Raw genomic sequence first — 19,931 nt, 5'->3', positions numbered from 1 at the left:
CAGCCTTTGTTAACTGCTTTTCCTTTGAAATCATTATTTTACGTATGAATCTTTTGACACCCTGCTGAGATTTTATTAAGTATGAAGAATCTCTGTTTACATAAATCACTGTGTTGAAAAAATTTGAATGAGTTCATCTGTATTTATCAAGTAATGAGAGGTTCAGGTAAAATGTTTTCCTTGAAAGAGGAGTCAGCCTCAGAATACTAAGTGAAGGAATTTATGATTGATATGAAGAGAAACCTCTTTGCACAGGAAGTGGTGAATCTTTGCAATGCAGAGGGCTTTCTCGGTTTAGTCTTTTAATTCAAAATCAAGAGAGATTTAAGGGAATCCAGGGAATGATGAGGAAAATGGATCTGAGACAGAGGTCAGCTTTGAACTTGACAAATGGTTCAGCAGGCTTGAAGGGCCAAATGGCAAACTCCAGCTGCTATTACATATGTTCTTAATGAGATGATATGCAAATGCAGATGAAGTCAAGGATACTGAACTGTTGGTGTTTTGATTTTCTCTGCAGGGGTCAGTACTTTCCCCCCCAATGGACATTCACATTTCCCAAATTCCTGGCAGAGGAATTTGAGAGGCCCAGGGATGTGCAACTTTTGAAACATGATTTCTTTAGTTCATCAACTTTAAAGCATTTTAGAAAAATCCTCTGTACTCTTAAAATGGATGAAAATTCATTGTCATTGACAGGCCACGTGTGTTGGTAAAATTGTGTAGTGACCTTCAGAAATCATAGGGTCTTCTTTGACTTCAGTAATTGGACAGGAAATTGTTAGGATCTTGCATCATAGCTGTGTTGTTGAAATTGGACAACTACCACCTTTTTTTCAGAGACAGTAATGGCCAATTTAAAGTGAGTGGAGGAAGTTTTGGGGAGATGTCAGAGCTAAGCATTTTACACAAAGTTTAACTGAACAATATAATAAATTGATATGAACATTTAAGGAATGGAAATACAATTCAACTTTAGGCCAAGATTCTTTCATAAAATATTAATTTCTATTTATTATTTTGTCAGTATTTTGTGAATAAACAAATTTAAAATTAAATAAATGCTGCTCCTTAGAATTTGAATTTCAAGCCCATGTCTAATTTAGCTCCACTTGGGCAAGCTTATTTGAATATTTTTATGTTCCAATTTTACCTCCTTCATCAGGTTTTTGTCCAAGCCAATGGGATTCTAATTGACTCATCCTGTGCTTTGCTGTATGTATCTGGAAGAAGGCAGACATTCAGACATATGTTTTTCAAATCAGCGCAAATAAAATGCATACCTTTGGGAAAAGGCATTTAAAAAGGATGTTCCACTGGTATGCCATCTCTTTTGCTAAGAGCCATCCATTTCAAAGTGATTGATCCAGCAGCATATTCTCAGTAGATCATTCATTAGTTTAGAGAATTGATTTTTTCACGCGTACTTTGTTTGAGATTTAATTTTGAAAACAAGAGAATTGCAGAGGTGAAATCAATGAATGGAAGAGATTCCTGTTCTTATGGCTGTCCTCGAAAAAAAAAGATCCCTGGGCCAGAGTAAAACAGGAAATTGGGTGGGAAGGATCACGCCTGTCCAAGACTCTCCTTGACTTTCTGCCAATTTAGGTGAACAGTGGAAAGTTCAGTGACTACATTACTGATTTGTCCATGATCAAGTTTCCTCCATGCACAGAATCAGACACTTTGTCAGGCATCCAGGATTGGATGAGTAGAAATTTCCTCCAACTCCTAACTGGAAAACAATCACCCAAGCTTTTGTAGTTTTTCAATTTAACTATTCCAACACTGCCTTGGCTGACCTCACTCCTTCTGCAGTCAATGAACTAGAAATCATCCATATTGTTGCAGCTGCCCCCAGCTGCCCCAAATCCTGTATTTATTGACATGGCTTCCCCTGTTTAGCAACACTTGTGTTTTGAAATGTTCCTTTATTTCTGCAAATCAAATATCACATACAAAGACGAGATTTAAACCAACTCTTTTGTGGCTAGTGCACATCTTGAATCTGGTGTGAATGATCCAACTGCAAGTTCTTCTTGGTGGTGTTGCTTCTGGATTCTTCTTCATTAACCCTTGGATCAGTGAGAGAATCTTGTCTCCTCATCAGGATGATGCGGATTCCAGCTCCACTCCAGCCACCTGATCAAAATAACTGAAAGTGTTTCCTTCAGGATGAGATCCAAAGCCAAACATTGGTTATTTTTGGTTGAAGAGTTGGTGAGTTATTTCTGGTCCTCAAGCCAATATTCATCCTCAAGATCATGTTTATTTGATCATTGTGAGAGTACAGATTCTATCACCAATGTGTATATGTACAGATTGTAGTGTAGGATGACTGTGATTGGCTGAGAATGTAGCCACACCAACTGGCAGGTCTTAAAGGATTGCTCCTAGCCAGACCAGGTCATTCTGGACTGGTCGACCTACTTGTGATATGCTCCAGTCTTTTAGTTAATAAAAGCCTTGGTTTGGATCAACAAGTCTTTGGTTCTTTCGACGCACTCTACAATTTTATTAATTAAAAAATTTTGAAGGGATGGAGCATATGCTACGGCTGGAATACCTTGACATCGACCCACAGTCAGCTACAGCCTCGAATGACTTTAAGCACTGGGTGAGATACTTCAAAACATGCTTACAGCTCTCTGACCCTGTCGTGATAGAGGACAGCCATTGACTACTAATATTGATGACTATGGTGTCCCCGAGAGTCTACCAGAGATTCCAGGACTCGACCACTTACGTCACAGCCATGAAGATGTTGAAAGGGCTCTACGAGCGACTGGTGATCAGGGTCTATGCTTGGTACAAACTTGCAACAAGGAGGCAACAGCCCGATGAGTCCTGTAGAGCTTATATTCAGGCACAAAAGGCAATGAGCAGGGACTGTGCCTGCACAGACAGAACTGCTGCAGAGACCACAGACAATCTCATTCGGGATGCCTATGTGGCCGGGGTTCGATCGAATAAGGTGAGGCAGTGCCTGCTAGAACACGGGGGAGAAAACCTAGAGGACGTGATCCAGATCGCAGAGACGATGGAGGCTGCAGTCTTAAGTATGGACACGTACTCTCGGGGCTGGACCCCACACTCTGATGTGAGTAGGATGCCCTCCCTATACCCTACTATCCCCCGGCACACTGACGGCCTGTTGGCTGCCGCTACGCTGCCCGATGCAACCCCAAAGTGTTATTTCTGCGGGAGGACAAGCACAGCAGATCCCAGTGCCTGGCAAGAAAAGTCAGGTGGCAGAAGTGCCTTAAAAACGGCTACTTTGCTGTAGTCTGTCACTCCAAAATGGCCACCATCAAACACAGTGCCTCGTGTGAAGCCCAGTCGCCACCCTTCCATTCAAACACTTCTTCCTCAGAGCTCTCGTCCAATGAGAGCGAGGGCTCCACCGCGCAGCAGCGCCTGACATCACGGGGCAGATGCCGAGCGCGGAAGGTACAACCCACCCTTGCTGCAATGACATTCCCCCTACCTCACAAAGCAACGTCCGACCAGGCCCCAGCCCCGACCTCAAAGGCCGCCGCCGCTGCTGACCAGGGACCTGCCACTGCCATCACCGCTGAGCCCATCGCTGCCATCACCGCCGCTGCTGCAGACCAGGGGCCCACCACCGCTGACGACCATGACCCGCCGCCACTACCGACTGGGGACCCGCCACCACCGAGGCAGTTGACCAGGTTCCCGCAGCTGCGACCGACGCTACCGACCAGGGGCCCACCACCGCTGACGACCAGGACCCGCCGCCACTACCAACTGGGGACCCACCACCACCGAGGCAGCTGACCAGGATCCCGCAGCTGCGACCGATGCTACCGACCTGGTACCCACCGGCGCTGCTGATCGTGGACCCGACGCTGCTGACCAGGGACCCGCCGCTGCCTTTAACCCAACCTCCCCCTATTCCTTCTATCCCAGGTCATGTGCTTGAACAGAGGGACCAGCACCACCCCACCAGCTCAGGCCAGACTGTTGACTACACTGTTGGGGAATTGAGTAAAGCAGTGGCCGCACCCTAAGAGCCTGCTGGCGACACAACACCGGCATGGTCAGGCCCCCTGACCGGTACAGCCCCTAACCTCCATCCACCCCGGGGTCAGTTTTCAAAGAAGGGGTAAATGTGATAGTACAGATTCTATCACCAATGTGTATATGTACAGATTGTAGTTTAGGATGACTGTGATTGGCTGAGAGTGTAGCCACACCTACTGGCAGGTCTTAAAGGACTGCTCCTAGCCAGACCAGGTCATTCTGGACTGGTCGACCTACTTGTGATATGCTCCAGTCTTTTAGTTAATAACAGCCTTGGTTTGGATGAACAAGTCTTTGGTTCTTTCGACACGCTCTACAATCATATGCTCTTTATGGGTGGCACAGTTGGCATAGTTGTTCACACAATGCCTTTACAGCGCCAGCAATTGGGACTGGGGTTTGAATCCCGTGCAGTCTGTAAGGAGTTTGTACGTTCTCCTTGTATCTGCGTGGGTTTTTTTCTTGGGGCTCCAGTTTCCTCCCACCATTCAAAACGTACTGGGGGTGTAGGTTAATTGGGTGTAAATTGGACTGCACGGACCATGTCTAAATACTTATTAAAAATTAAAAATTTTAAATTTTTTAATTAGCATTTGTCTGCAAATTGACTTTTGCATTCCCTACCTGTGTAGAGCAACATCATAGCTGTAACACACTTTAAAATCAATCTAAGGCTGCAAAGGCCACTGAGTAAATGTTTTTGTGAACCTCACATCTACATGTTTCAATGCACACGTCCAGGTTACCCAGTAAGCTGATAACCTGGTTTCAAAATGAAGATGGTGATTCCATATCTGTATTCAGAACAAACCTGTGGAATAGATCTTCAGAAAGAAAGAATGAAAGAAGCACTTCCTTCAACATATATCACACAAGAGCACAGGTTCGACTTATTCAACATACATGTTAAGTGATAGATAACGATAACTATGAAGAAAACTATCAGAAACATTGAAAACAATACAAAGAGAAAAAAAGTATCAAGACTTGGAAGAATGCAATATAAACATGGAACTTGCAGGTTGTGGTGAACTGTGCCACTCCATTATCGAACCGGCATTTGTAGTTGTGGGCCCCCCCCACAGGATCAGGAGTTGGGAGGTGCGCAAAGGACTCTGGGAGGTGCATGACTTCCAGGGTCAGGTGATGGTGATAGTGTGCCAACAGTATCTATTTAAACTCCTGCAAAGGTTCCATTAAAGAATTCTGTTAGTTCAGCTCACAGACAACTTATGTTGTGCTTTGTTCACTGGGTAATATTCCAAGCCATGAAAGACCCCAACAATGAAGACGCTGTTTACATCCGGTACCGCACGGATGGCAGTCTCTTCAATCTGAGGCGCCTGCAAGCTCACACCAAGACACAAGAGAAACTTGTCCGTGAACTACTCTTTGCAGACGATGCCGCTTTAGTTGCCCATTCAGAGCCAGCTCTTCAGCGCTTGACGTCCTGCTTTGCGGAAACTGCCAAAATGTTTGGCCTGGAAGTCAGCCTGAAGAAAACTGAGGTCCTCCATCAGCCAGCTCCCCACCATGATTACCAGCCCCCCCCACATCTCCATCGGGCACACAAAACTCAAAACGGTCAACCAGTTTACCTATCTCGGCTGCACCATTTCATCAGATGCAAGGATCGACAATGAGATAGACAACAGACTCGCCAAGGCAAATAGCGCCTTTGGAAGACTACACAAAAGAGTCTGGAAAAACAACCAACTGAAAAACCTCACAAAGATAAGCGTATACAGAGCCGTTGTCATACCCACACTCCTGTTCGGCTCCGAATCATGGGTCCTCTACCGGCACCACCTACGGCTCCTAGAACGCTTCCACCAGCATTGTCTCCGCTCCATCCTCAACATCCATTGGAGCGCTTACATCCCTAACGTTGAAGTACTCGAGATGGCAGAGGTCGACAGCATCGAGTCCACGCTGCTGAAGATCCAGCTGCGCTGGATGGGTCACGTCTCCAGAATGGAGGACCATTGCCTTCCCAAGATCGTGTTATATGGCGAGCTCTCCACTGGCCACCGTGACAGAGGTGCACCAAAGAAAAGGTACAAGGACTGCCTAAAGAAATCTCTTGGTGCCTGCCACATTGACCACCGCCAGTGGGCTGATAACGCCTCAAACCGTGCATCTTGGCGCCTCACAGTTTGGCGGGCAGCAACATCCTTTGAAGAAGACCGCAGAGCCCACCTCACTGACAAAAGGCAAAGGAGGAAAAACCCAACACCCAACCCCAACCAACCAATTTTCCCCTGCAACCGCTGCAATCGTGTCTGCCTGTCCCGCATCGGACTTGTCAGCCACAAACGAGCCTGCAGCTGACGTGGACTTTTTACCCCCTCCATAAATCTTCGTCCGCGAAGCCAAGCCAAAGAATATTTATATAAATATACCAAGAAAAGTGAAATGTTGAGAGAGAAGTCAATCCAGTAATGAAAGAGTACTTTTGCCCATTTTGCCTCTTGAGGAGGAGTTGGGAATCACCTTATTAAACCTTTGCAAGACAGTGGTTCAGTGTCATCTGAAATGAAATGGATAACAAAGAAATGACTGTATAGACTGAATCTAAACTTGACAGAAAGCTAATGCCAGATGCACTAAATATTTACAACAAATCTTTTTCACATTTTTGAAAGAGAAAATATCAGTGATACAATGTCTTAAAAAGTCCTTGACAGAAACTTGCCCAATCTTTGGGATCTTGAAATCTCGAGTGAGCAACCAAAACGTTCTGATGAAAAAATTAGACCCATAGGACGTGATTGTTTTGACTTTTGATATTAAAAGAAAGACTCTTTCTGGAACTTGTGAAAAAATGATTCAATGACTAGTTAGGATTTGGATGTACTAAAAATTTAATTTGTGACTTTCAAAGGAATTTTGATTAATATCTGAGGAAGGAATAATTGCAGCTTTTGAGAAAATAAGATAAATTCAAACAAGACTTGTAGTTTCATAAAGAGAATGGTCATCACCTCTGTGATATTATTCTAGGATTCAGCAACTATGTATTTTAATTTTAAAGTTGCTGATATCATTAACCCTGCTATTTAAGATTGGTGGGAGTAGTAAACCAGCTAACTGCATTTCAGTCAGTTTAATGATGTTTGTTAGGAAAACCAAAACTACTCTAGAGTGTTTGAACTTTGGGCGAATGCTATTTGAAGGATCTGACTAATTTAGTTAAATATATTGAAAAGCAAATTAATATAACAGACGATGACTTGCAGAATATTATCTATTGGGTTGTAGTGGGCGCCACCACCGTCAGTTCACAGACTTACCTGACATATTGTGGGCTAGCAGTGCTGGGTGCCAAAGTACAGGTAGTGGATCAGATGAAGCCCCTGCCTAAAGGCGCGGGGCACTAATGGCTCATAGCTTTAACCTGCTTGTCCACAGGACCAGCAGCTCTTCACTAACTAGCTCATTAACAGGCAGGGAATAAAAGGTCTGTGTATGTCTGCAATAAACCAGTCTTGAGTTTACTACTTTTATGTGTGTTTGCCTTTATTTAGTAGCATCTACCATAGTAGCCGCTACAGGGTCATTTTTTTGCACAAATTTGAGTGCTGGGAATAAAGGAGGTAATTTTGACAGACACAAGTTGATTGGGAGGTCAAAGACAACAAGAAAACCTATGGCAGTCACAGTAATGAAATATGGTATTCTGGACCATGAATGTTCATAATTGTTAATGTCTTGCAGAAGGAATGAGTAGAAATTCAGCCTTGCCTGCATAGAATTTTACCTTTCTGTCTGTAAGGCTAAATGATGATAGAAGCTGCCCATAATTCTCTTGATTTCCAAAATTCAGCTCCATTACATTGGAACCACATTTTGGAAGTGGAGTACATGATTGAATATAGCATTTGCTGCTCTTAACAGCAGGGCACTTCTCATCAATGAAATTTAGTTAAGTGGAAAACTACTGGCAACAGGAGCCTTGGAATTGATGTAGGGAGATTAAGCAATAACTCAAAATGATGACAGGTGGAGCTGAAATGTGAGTTACTTTAATGGATTGGAGTATTTATTAATTCTTGGTGCAGAGATTTTGAACTCTGAAGTGAATTAATCATGAAAACATTAAGTTCCACTTTCATAATGACATTAACATATGATACTAGTTGGCTACCACAGGGAGAGGCGCTTGGACCTCAGCAAATCACAATCTAGCTCACAATTTGGCTGAGGGACCTGATACCATACTCTCCAAGTTTGCTGTCAACACTGAACTTTGTAAAGATGAGAATATAGATGAAGGGGATCCAAGGGGATCTAGCTAATTGAATGAGTAGACAAGAACGTGACAGAGAACATATAGTGTGGAAGTTTGTGAGGTCATCCGCTATGGTACACCTAACAAAAAACAGTTTTTGTTAAATGGTGAGATATTTGGGTTCTGTAGCTGTTCAAAGGGACCTGAGGGTGCTTATGGACATCAATGAAGATCAACATTGAGCTGCAGCAAATCATTAGAAAGGCCTTGAATGGGAGATGACTTGAATAACAAAATGAGGTAGTCCAATTGCTTTCATATAGGACTTTGGAGAGGCTGATCTGTACAATGTGCAGTTTAATGACCTTAACAACAAAACTTTAAAAAATCATAAAAGGGCCATGTAGAATAGATGTGCTTCTCAGCCAGGGTAAGTACACTTACTGCAAGGCAGGATATCACAAGGTGAATGCTGTTGAGGACTGAGATGAAGAGAAATTTCTTCACCTAGTGATAGATGGATCTTTGGAATTCCCTACCCCAGAGACTTACGAAAATTCTAAGTAGAACTGTTGTGTCAAAACACAGATGGATTGTATTCTGGATATTAAAGGAGTCAATAGATAGGAAATTGGTGCTAGAAAATTGCTCTGGGATAAACTATCAGCCTTGATCTTGATGAATGGCTTACATTCATGTGCTTGGCCACTGCTTGCACCTTTATCTCTCTCAAAACTGTAATTATCTATGTGACTGTTTGCAACAAATTTGTCAGCTGTTTGTCACCTGCAGACTTTAAAATTAAGCCTGATAGACCTAAGTTATTAATAGATAACAAAAGAAACAACATTGGCTTCAAAAGAGTGCAGGGTTAAGGTATTGCGAGGCCCCTAAATAGTGCCGGCTGGCGGATGCGCAGTGAAGGGGAAGTGTGACGACAGCACAAAGACAAGGTTGGAAGAACCGATTTTGGACGTTGACTACAATTTCATACTGTAATATAAAACGAAGCTGGAGATTAGAATCCTTTAAAGTAACATCATTTCTGGCATTCTACATGTTTAGACATTCATTTATTGACACCAGTGGGTCGATTTATTTTAAAAATGGATATTGTCATTACTTCTGGCAACTCTCTCTCTCTCTCTCTCTCTCTCCATGTTGTGCTTCGACTGTTAAATAAATAGCAAATGCAAGTCTTTAAATAATTAGCCATCTGTGCACTTCTGTGATGCGCCGTTTAAAGTCAGGAAGAGATGGAAAGATTTCTTAAGATCAACTAAGGACTATATCGTATTTTCAAACCGGCTAACTCTCTGCCTGCCTTGCAGCACCTTTACGGAGTTGCTCTATTTCATTGCTACTGATTCTCTTGGCATTTTTGTGGTTCCACATCGATTAAGTGATCTAGATTCTAGATTAGCTCCCTGGTCACAGTCGCAATGGACTCCTCATCGGACTGATCTGACGTTATTGATTCCTGTAGGAAAAAATAAAGACTGTTCACATTTCCAAGCAGATTATTGTGGCTAATAATTAAGTTATCATAACATACCTCCTGGAATAACCAGTCAGCAAACATGCCTCCGACTTCAATGAGTCAGCATCTCTTTTCAATAAGTATTGGACAGTATTATGTTTTTGGTTTTCTGTCTTATGTTCCATGTTATCCTGTTTGGTGCAGGCAACTTTCCACCACTGAGTCTTCCAGGTAACTAGAAACCAGCAAGACAGTACAGCAATGAGACAAAACTTGAACATTCATCGCCCTGAAGAATCTTCACATTAAAACAAAGCTTACTTCTGGTAGCTTGCTCAATACAGATCAATGGCTGTCTTCATTATCCAAAATCACTCATGCAACTGGGACCTCTTTACGTTTTCCTGGCACTGACACTGGCAGAGTTGTACCAGCTGCATGGGGAATTGTAGGTAATGAAGACAGCCATTGCTCCCACATTGACCCATCTGTGTGAATAACAGGGCAGTCCCAAATTGGCCCAATCAGATGCTGGAGCAGCACTCTGGTGAACTCCAGCAGCACTGCACCCCTGTTGCTGCATTGGGAGTTAGATGGGAGGGGGTGGGTGATGGACAGCTATGAGGTGCAACACACCCATAGTCTGTTTTATAACCCGATTAAAGGTGATCATTGGCTAAAATTGCTGACCTTAAAGATAGCGATTTTAGCCAATGATCACCTTTAATCGGGATTATAACACAGACTATCAATGTGGTATCACCTAGCCACTGCACAAAGATGAAAAGGGCATTTCATGTCAGGCCTCTGCCTTGAGACTGGCAATGGAGCGGATAGAAAAATGAGAACTCGCCTTTCAGACAGCAGCCCTAAAAGGCTGCTCCAGCATCCCATTCATATCCAGAGGTGCCACGTAGTGCCCTCCAGCGCTGATGGAGGCAGGGCGACTGGTGCTGTAGTACCACCCGTCATAAATATGCGGCAGAGCAATGGCCATCTTCCCTACCCATAATCCCCAGGCAGCTGAAACTGCTCTGTGGTTCCCAGAACAGTTCTAGCTGCTAGGGGGGATTATGGGTAGGGAAGACGGCCATTGCTCCGCTGTGTTTTGAGCCAATGAGAGCAGCCCCAAAGGCTGAAGTGGCCCACTGTGGGTGTCCCAGCCTACACCGGCTGACCCCTGATGGCCCCTGCTGCCCTGCTGGCCCCTGATACCCTGACAGACCCCACTGCCCCAACTGTCCTGCTGGAGCCCGCTGACAGCTCCAGCTGCCCTGATAATTCCCGTTTCCCCAATTGCCCCCGCTGCCCCGCCATCCCCCGCTGTCCTGACAGTCCCCATCGCCTCGAGGGCCCCCTCTGCCTCGCCTCCCCTGAATTGGAGGGAGAAGGGTGAGTGGGGAGATTAGTCGCGGGCTGAGGGCATCATCAGATTGTACGGCTGTACATTCAGATTGATCAGCGGAGGGCTGTGCTGCAGAGATTATCCCTCTCGGAGAGGGGTTGGAATATGCGGCTTGGAGACCGCCTCCGCACATGCAGAAAGGTAGGTGATTATGCGTTTTGGTGGAAATTCTCCACCTTTACATCTCAATTTTGGGCTAACTGAAATGGCTGATAAATGGCTGGGGCCTTTTAAAATGAAGGGCCCATAACACATGCTACCTTCCCTACTACGGCCCTGCTTCAACATCAACTGCTGAATACACTCCCATATATTTACAATTTCTCTGGAAAAACTAGTGTTTACTATCTCTTGGCCAATTTCATATCAAGGGAACTGCCATCACATCACTTCCTCTGGCTTCAAGTTTGCTTTGGTGCTGAGACAAAATTTAAGAATGTGTCATCAATTTGTATGAATTGCATCTTTTCCTTCTTTTCATAAGAAAACCAGTATAAACAGAAGAAATACAGGCTGTTTTCATTTGTTAAACCTCAATTTTTCCAATTGGAAATTAATTTTATTCCAATTAATTCTCGAACATTTGACACCATTGACAGGCTTATAAATACCAGGGTTATGGTGCCAGACCACCCACTCTTTCAATTTTTGGAACTCTCAACAGACTTTGGTTATTCCAGCTGGATATGAATATTTTCTGCACAGCCAACATTTTAAGTATCTTGTTTTCATTAATTTTTATCTCATAAACTAGGACTTGAAAGAATGTATTGGTTTCAGGAGTTTGGTGTTGGGCATGAAAACATCGTGTCCTACCCAACTATCCTCTGGCAGCTGACTGCTCTGACATTCGCTCTATCCTTCCCAATATCATTGCAGCCTGATATTTCCTATCCTCCCACTAAACCCATTTTCTCACCATCTCTTCGCTCCAGGCCCCATCACAGGCAACACCCCTACGTATAAAGCTAAATTAATACACAAGAACATAAGAAGGAGTAGGAGCAGACCATCAACCCTGTTGAACTTGCTCCTTCATTCAATGAGGTCTGGCCATGGAGTCAGTTCCAATTAACTGTCGGTTCCTCATAAACTCTTAATTTCCCAGTTCTTCAAAAATCCATCTATCTATATCTTAAATCTCTCCATTGAGGCAGCCTCTACTGTGGCTAGAAGAGCTGCTCAGAGTATCCCAAAAAATCAACTGAAAATTAGTGTGCACTTAGATATGAGTATTGAAAAAGCCTGGCCAGGAAGAAAGGAGAACGTATACCAGCTCCATGGCAGGCACTAGTGCTAACTTGGAGTGCTATTCAAGGTAATCTTTAAATAAAAGCTCTCTTGAATCCAAATGGAGATCATAAGCCATAGTTCAGCCCATTTGGTACCAGCATGAGATATAAAGGGTGAAGGAGTGCTCAACTTCAATCATCCAAGATATTTTGGCCATTGTTTGGAACCCAATGCTTCTGGCAGATGAGAGGTGGCCTGCTTCACATCAGTCTTAAACACAAGTGTGGTGAAATGTTTAATGCAGAGAATCCAAGGGGAAGGCGCCCAATGTATCGTTGCTGCAGCGAGAGATCCGACATGTCTCATCTAAACTCAGCTTACAATGCTGCAATGTTCACTTTCAATTCCATAGCTGCCATGGATTGAATATGATTGACAGTGTCATAATATTTAACCGCCCATGGCACAGGCATGACATGATACCCAAAACTGTTTTGGATGATGGTGTATTCAGTTTATGGCTTTCTCTTCATTCATTATTGTAAGTGTTAAGTTTCTCCAACAATGCCTTCTTTGTAATTGGTTTGGAAAATTACTGTTATCCTGACCTGAGGCAATACTTATTATTAGGAAACATTATTATTATTCCCTGTGCAGGTCCTAAGCTCTCAATATGTAAGCGTAGAGGAAAGGAAAAATGTGCATCAAAGTGAGAATGTTGTGTGACAAGATCTACCCACTTTGTGTTGAAGTCTTCAAGACGTAATTTCAAGGCACCAATGCTTGAGACATCATTGACGAGTTGTTGACATCAATTTGGAAGAAGGCCCACCTTGCAGACATTTTGTCAGTGTAGCGAAAAGTCAAGTTAGCCTATCAGGTTGCCATTCCTATCAACTGATTTGTTTATCAGTGACTTTAAATATACAGGCACAGACATGTGGTATAGTTCTGTGTGCAGAAGATGACGGGCCTCTCATCACTGTCTTTGAAAATCTTAGTATTCAGATGCTTTGTTGCTGGAAATGTTGAAGTCGGATCATTGATTCCAGAAAAATTTTGGGGAATAGGTTTTTCTTCCTCTTCTCCTTCAGTCCACCCTGTGAGGGAGGCCTTACCTGTAATGATAGAGTGCTGGTGATCCTCCTGACCAATAGGGGGAGCCAGAGACCAGTTTTTTCTCAGCTCTTTGGATTCAAGATGGATGCCTCCACACAGTCCTGAGTGAGTTATTTAGCTAATAAAATACAGTTGTTTTAAAAGAACACAAGTTTCTTTATTACAATAAAAGAAATATCACGTTACCATTGGCCTTTCTCTTCTTGTTCTTGACGTATTGGAAACCCTTGAGAACACTTGTAAAGCAACTACTTTTTAGATGATAACCATATGGTTTCATCTTAAGTATTCAGATCATTTCCAATTTATTGCATCATGCTCTCTGTGGCTCAGTCCAAGAAGCTCGGGTTCAACTGACTCTCCAAAAACTTGCCTGTAACTCCTCTTTTAAAGAGTGCGGGTGTAGGGCTTGCCCCTACTTTCTTGTCTGGAGAATCTGTGTATGCCCTACACTTAGTAGTAGTCACTTATTCATGAATCAGTTTCACAGCAGATTGGTTCTCGCACAAGCATTTACACCAGCTTAGTGCTCTCTATAAGCCAGCCAGTTGATAAAGGAATTGAAGTGAGGGTCAAGCCAAGAGAGCGATAACAGGAGGGTGGAGTGTGGAGGGGCAGGGTGGCAAGTTTGGAAGTGAGTGGTTGGGGGATCGGTCACACAAGGCTTGTGATCTGCGAGGTATAGGGGGAATTGGGAGTGATGGTGGTGAAGAGACCAGCAGTGACCAATCACTAGCATTTCATTCTTTCTTTCCATGTGTCTTTGTTCCATCAAAGACCAATGTACCTTTGGTTGTTCTAATTTACCAAAGTGTTCTGCACCTCCAGTAGCAACCCTCATCCTGAATCACAAAGGGAAACACCAAGCAGGACACTAATAAATGTCTGTCTATAATCATTTGAACTGTGGCTCCTTTGTGCAATCTCTAAACCCACTGTTATTTGGTTCTGTTTTGTTCTACACTCCCCCTAGCTGTTGTCAAATGTGTGTCACTTGCAACATTAAAAACTCCAGTTGATGTAACTGGTTCTGGACTTGCAGTGTTCCAAGATTTGTGAGCTCCTTTCTTTTGTATAAGAAATATTGATTTATCTTTGAAAGTCATGTGGCTCTTTTGTGAATCAAGTCAATCAACTTTATTTATCGTTCATACCATGTTCGCATTGTAAAGATGAGATAGCATTTCTCCAGGACCACAGAAAACATATTTGCATAAATATAAATTAGAATAGAAGTCAAACATATTGAAATATTAAAATGTTAAGACATATTCAGTAAATGTTCACTGTAGACTATTCATATATGTTCTGGGAATTCATGAATCTGATGGCTTGGGGGAAAAACTATTGCCCAATCTGGATCTAATGGCCCGAGTGCTACAGTACCCTCTGCCAGTTGGCAGAAGGGAGAACAGTTGACATGAGGGGTGTGTGGAGCCCTTTACAATGTTTATTGCCTTTCTCCTGCAGATGTCCTTCATGGTAGGAAGAGAGCCCCCAATCATGGGTTTCTGGTGAATTAAATAACCAACTAATATAGTATTTGGCATTCACCAGAAGAGCCAGATGGAAAATTTGGCCTTGATTTTGTGAAATTTATTAAATAAAGTTGTTTTTTTTTAGATTTCTAAGTAAATTGACCACAGGTTGACAATTCAATAAGAATGGATGCTTTCACATAAAATTAGTCTGCCTCTGCAATTTTCCAAACTGTTACAAATTTCTCTTTAATAAGAATTCAAGTGTAATGTGGCAAAGTTTCCATTGTGAATGCAGTTGGCAATTCAGATGCAAACTGTGCCCAAAATTGTAATAATTGCAAAAATTATTTTTTCCTTCTCAAATTTTAACTCAATCTCATTTGGGTATAAATCAACTCAAAACTTGTCCAGAAACAATATTATGGGATGAACCCATTGAAGCATTATTTTTAGGAATAAGCTTGAAAATATGTTTATTTTATTAATGCATGGAAGACGGGGGGGGGGGGGGAGGGGGCTTTAATAAAGAAAAGGCATTTTAATAATGCCAATACATCATCTGTAATTTTAAAACTCTGAAAGGGACCTTTAAAAGATAAACACCCTGATTTTCAAGGAATAGTTGGGTGCAAAATCTTGCATTAGGTAGGGTTTGTAATCTCACCTGATCTCTAACAAGCAAAAACTAACTTTTTATCTTGTATATTTTCTGAGATTCACAAATTTGCTATAATCAGTGAGTTTGTTATTTTTAATCTTCAAATAAATTACTCATCAGATTGCAGAAAAAACAGCTAAGGAAGATGAAGGAGGGATTAAAAACAGCTAGGGAAGATGAAGGAGGGATAAAAACAGCTAGGGAAGATGAGGGAGGGATTTATGTTAATAGTAATATTTAGGTTAAGGTTAAGTTGTATTTCTTATAAAATATCTTAGTAAAGTAAATTATAGAGTTAAAATATTGTATATGTATTCTTAGTAAATTAGTTGTGGGCTGGTACATGGTCACACACAGGCCACAGTACATTTATAGAAAACCATTGCACTCAGAGCTGAAGTGGTTCTTAATTGTTCAAGAACAATGCTTTATTAAAAACTGAAGAATCTAAGTACTCAATAAGAACTGCTGAGGAAGCCATCTGTTTTTAAACAAAATCACTTAAGCCTCTTGAACAGAGATGAGGTCAGAGGTTGTTATGGATATGGAATGGTTTTGAAAAAGGAACAGAATTTTGGTAAAATAAAACTGATAATCATGTGGTTTCCAAGAATTGGGACTGATCTCGTTGATGATGTAACTGTCACATGATTTGGAGAAATATATTATTGAATTCAGACATTTTTGGATCAGTTCAGTTTGGAGAGTACAGAAGTCAAAACCCTGTGACATACAGGTGTTGGTACCTTGTGAAAGACAGGGTTGAATTCCAGTAATCAGAATAGATGCTGCTGTGTGTTACTCCTGGGAAATGGGGAACACAGAATAATTGACTTTTGAAATAAGGAAGACCTCTTTGCTGTCTCTTTGGAAAAGAGGACAGAATTCTACTGGGTCAATTTACCCTTGACTGGGTTTGTGAATTCATCATCTCTGTCTATTTGAAAAGAGGGCAGATTTTTATGTGGAAAACAGATTCTAAAACCTTCAGTAAAGAGAAGATTTGATCCTGGGAGGACGAATTGTATTCTCCTTTTCACAGGAGGTACATTGGTGGCTCAAAAGATGGTCACTTCGATTTAAAGAGTATCTTATCAAAAGAATTGTGAGTAAAGAGGCCTGAAGATATATTGTTTAAAAACACTTTATAATTATATTTCAACTGAGGATTTAAGACCTTCAAGCAAGACTAAAATGATGCTGAAGTTTTAAAATTTCACTTTTCAGAGTGATTCACTTTAGCAAACACATATAATGGGATTACATTTGGAGTTAAGTTTAGAGTTAAGTAAGAAATGTTGTTTTTGATAGTTTAATAAAACTATTATTTTGAATTTACCATTGTCTGGTGAATTTTCCATTGCTGTTCCTGTGTTGGTGCTATCAAAGTCCCTTTAGTCCCAAATAAAAAAAAATTAAAAGGGTTGTTAGTTTGTAACAATACTCAAAGAATGTGCCTACAGTGTTAACATAACGCTGTTTAACCTGTGTATTTGGGGAATAAAATGAAATTACATTAGCTCACATGAAGGTAACCGAGAAAATCTGCAGATGCTGGGATTTAGTGCAGTACCCAAAAGTGCTAGAGAAATTCAGCATAAAAAGTGAAAGGCAGTGGACATTTCAGGCCTGAGCTCTACGTCAGGGTGTTTCCCTGCAGGATGGACTCAGACCCAAAACATCAACTGCTGTTTACTTCCTGTGGATGCTGCATGACCAGTTGAGTTTCTCCAGCATTTTTGTGTACTTGGCTCACATGATGCCAAATCAGACTCAGCTCATGAAAGAAGAATGGAGTAAAAATGAAGAGAACCCTTTCCAAAAGATGTTGGCTCTGTCCATGAGTTTGGGGGAGTGCTGGAGTCATGAGAAATGTTAGAAAAGGTTATACTTGGCATTGAAGGAACACAACATAGATTGACTTGGTTGGTTCTTGGGATGGAGGGTTTGTTATTTGAGGAGAGATTGAATAGCCTATATTCTCTGTAGTTTAGAAACACAAAAGATAATTTCATAGAAATGACTGAAATACTTGTAGTGTTTGAAGGTGTGGATGGAGGAAGGATGTTTCTCCCTGCTGCAGAGTCCAGAGCCAAGGTCATTGAAAAGCTGAGATAAGGAATATTTTTTTCACTCGGCAGCAATAAATCATTGAAATTCTCTTCTCCTGGGGAGATTCAATCATTAAGTTAATTCAAGACAGAGATCAACAGATTTCTGAATGTTGAGGGAATTAGGAAAAATGATGGGTGTGCAGTAAAATGTAGCCAAGATCAAGGATTGGCCTTTATTGTGATGGATGGCAAAGCTGACTGGAGGAGTCAAATGGCCCCTTCCTTCTCTGAGGCTAGGTATTCTTATGCCAAAGTGGTCACCAGTGGCTCATATTGCCATGGGGTTGTACCTGTGCTGATGCACACAGAGATTTTCAACCACTTCACTTATGGTGACAAAAATCCTTCCAAGAGTTGAAAATTAAAAGAATCTTTCTTGGAAGGTGATCAATCCTGCACAGAATTAATTTGCTTTTTCTGGTTTGGGAACATACAAAGCAGTTCATTGGGACTTGCACTAGCTGCCAGGAATTATGCTCAAATCCTGCAAAGACATGTTGGATGGAATTCCTGGAGAGGAAAAGTGGAATAAAATGTTTGGCCATTGTATCTCTGCCAATTACTCTTTCAGAAAACATCCAGCTGAAGTTAATGCGGAAATTGCACTGAGGTAATACTATCTGGAAGGGTGAAAAATGTGACTGCTGTTTGAATCATGTCTGGATTTCCATTGTAATGGAAAATCCAAAAGATTTTCAATTGCAAGATTAATTTGCAATTGATTGTTCATGGGTTATGGCTATTATTGGAAATCTAGCCTGTACTGCCCACTGTGAATTATTTTTTTAAGAAAGTAATCATTGTTTATCTATGGTGCAGTAGCACTCAAGTCTACTGTGATAAAATGCTTTGAGAGGTTTGTCATGGCCAGAATTAGCATACATCAGTAAAGATCTAGACCTACTGCAATTTGCCTACTGTCACAATTCTCCAGAGCTTATACAATCTCATTGGCTCTCTATTCAACCCTGGATCATCTAAGCAACAGCAACACACACATCAGGTTACTTTTTATAAACTACAGTTCAGCTTTCAACATAATCATACCCTCAGTACTCAACAAGCTTCAAAACCTGGGCCTCTGCACCCACCCTCTGTAACTTGACTTCCTCATCAGAAGGCCAATTGGAAACCACGTCTCCTCATCACTAACAATCAGCACAGGCAGACCCCAAGAATATATGCTTGGGTCACTGCTCCACAGCCATGACAGTGTGACTAGGCCCAATTCAATTGCCATATACATGGCATATGGTCATTGGCAGAATCACAGACAGCAATATGGATGTGTAGAGGAGGGAGATAGATCAGCTAGTTGAGTGGGGTCACAGCAACAACCGTGCACTCAACATCAGCAAAACTAAGGAGCTGATGGTGGACTTCAGGAGGGGGAAATCAAGAGAACACAAACCAGTCCTCATTGAGGGGTCAGCAATGGAAAGGGTTAAGAATTTCAAATTCCTGCATGACAACATCTCTGAAGATCTATCCTGGGGCCTCCATGTCAATGCAATCATGAAGAGGGCTTGCCAGTGGCTATACTTCATGAGGAATTTTTTATGTCACCAAAGACTTGCAAATTTGTAGAAATTTGCTGAAGACATTGTCATCATGGTCCTGACCCCTTGGTTCTAGAATACCTCAGCCAGGCCCTGAAAGAGTTTTTACAGTATTCAATGTTTACTGCTCATCCTTGCACCCAAGTGAGTTCAAAACTTCCCATTCAATGAATACCAGACTAAGAATCAGCCTGGATAACCTCAGTGATGTTGGTTGACTGCGGAGAGGATTTTGACTGGTGGCATTACTGTCTGGTGTGGGTACGCCAATTCATAGATGGGAAAAGACTATAGAGAATTGTGAACTTGGCCAGCACCAACACGGGCACCGGTTTTCATTCAATTGAGGAAATTTACAAGAAGCAGTGTCTCAAGAAAGCAGCTTCTAACCTCACCATGCCCTCTTTACATTGCTATCATCAGGAATGAGGTACAGGAGCCTTTAGATAAATACCTAATGATACAAAAACAGCTTCTTCCCCTCTGCCATCAGATTTTTCTCTTTCCAATATTTTTATTGAGTTTTATATGTAAATATGTTCATACATAGGTAATAACAAGAATATATATTCAACAATGTAAGTATATTAACAAATAACTGAAAATA

Source organism: Narcine bancroftii, chromosome 4 (assembly GCF_036971445.1).
Source record: "Narcine bancroftii isolate sNarBan1 chromosome 4, sNarBan1.hap1, whole genome shotgun sequence".
NCBI lineage: Eukaryota > Metazoa > Chordata > Chondrichthyes > Torpediniformes > Narcinidae > Narcine > Narcine bancroftii.
Note: the sequence above shows the minus strand (reverse complement) of the source record.